Here is a 1,865-nt window from a genome sequence, read left to right as displayed (position 1 = left end):
TTCTATGCAGAGTACATCATGAGAAACGCTGGGCTGGAAGAATCACAAGCTGGAATCAAGATTGCCAGGAGAAATATCAGTAACCTCAGATATGCAGATGACACCACCCTTATGGCAGAAAGTGAAGAGCAACTAAAAAGCCTCTTGATGAAAGTGAAAGAGGAGAGTGAAAAAGTTGGCTTAAAACTCAACATTCAGAAAACGAAGATCATGGCATCTGGTCCCATCACTTCATGGGAAATAGAAGGGGAAACAGTGGAAACAGTGTCAGACTTTATTTTTCTGGGCTCCAAAATCACTGCAGATGTTGACTGCAGCCATGAAATTAAAAGACGCTTACTCCTTGGAAGAAAAGTTATGACCAGCCTAGATAGCATATTCAAAAGCAGAGACATTACCTTGTCAACAAAGGTCCATCTAGTCAAAGCTGTGGTTTTTCCGGTAGTCATGTATGGATGTGAGTTAGACTATAAAGAAAACTGAGCGCAGAAGAATTGATGCTTTTGAACTGTGGTGTTGGAGAAAACTCTTGAGAGTCCCTTGGACTGCAAGGAGATCCAACCAGTCCATTCTGAAGGACATCAGCCCTGGGATTTCTTTGGAAGGAATGATGCTAAAGCTGAAGCTCCAGTACTTTGGCCACCTCATGTGAAGAGTTGACTCATTGGAAAAGACTCTGATGCTGGGAGGGATTGGGGGCAGGAGGAGAAGGGGACGACAGAGGATGAGATGGCTGGATGGCATCACGGACTTGATGGACGTGAGTCTGAGTGAACTCCGGGAGTTGGTAATGGACAGGGAGGCCTGGCGTGCTGCGATTCATGGGGTCACAAAGAGTCGGACACGACTGAGCAACTGAAATGAACAGAACTGATTTCCATATATAATCCCTAAAAGTAGAAATACCAGGTCAAAGAATGTACGTTTCTTTACATTTTGAGACGCTTGCAAGATTACTCTTAATACAATTGGCAGTTATATAATCCCTTCCATGGGCTTCCCTGGTAGCTTAGCTGGTAAAGGACCTGCCGGCAATGCTGGAGACCTGGTTCAACCCCTCGATTGGGAAGACCCCCTGGAGGAGGGCATGGCAACCAACTCCAGTATTCTTGCCTGGAGAATCCCATGGACACCAGAGCCTAGCGGGCTACAGTCCATGGTGTCACAAATAGTCGGACAGCACAGCATTACCTTCCACAGTGCATGAGTGGGCCCATTTCCTCACAGTCTTGCTGAACACTGGTTACTAATTTTTTAAAGCATTTTCTACTGATAAGGTGGTAAGCATTCTTTTAATTTGCTTTTATTTCATCACTGGTGATTTTAAATTTTATTTCATATGTTTATTGGCCATTTATAATTTGTCTTTTGCTTTTCTGCTGGAGTATTCACAATCCCCTTATTGATTTTATAAACCTCTTGCATAATAATCTCTTTTATAATAAAGCCACGTACTTTTTGTCTTTTAACCTTGTTTATAGTGCTTTCTATATCTCATGGAGATATTTTCACATAACCAATCTGAATTTTTCTTTGGATTTTGGCTCTAAATATCACTTTTAGGGAACATCCTTTTCCATCCCTAGGTTATGAAAATCTTGCCTGTATTTTCTTCCACTACCATTATGCCTTTTTTACATTTAAATGATAATCTATTTAGACTTTAAATTGACATTAAATAGCCATACTTTTTGTTTTGTTCTGGTTTTCACCAAACCAAGTAGAATAAGTACTTTTTTTCCCCAACACCATATTTCCCAAGCATCATTCATCAATAACCTCAGGATGATTAATTCTACATCTTAATTCACTTTCTCTCTACTCCTAAATTGTTTGCCAATCATGGCCATTTGAATTCAGAAAGT

Source organism: Capricornis sumatraensis, chromosome 2 (assembly GCF_032405125.1).
Source record: "Capricornis sumatraensis isolate serow.1 chromosome 2, serow.2, whole genome shotgun sequence".
Classification (NCBI taxonomy): Eukaryota; Metazoa; Chordata; class Mammalia; order Artiodactyla; family Bovidae; genus Capricornis; species Capricornis sumatraensis.
The sequence above is the reverse complement of the archived record's forward strand: the minus strand, read 5'-3'. Positions refer to the sequence as shown.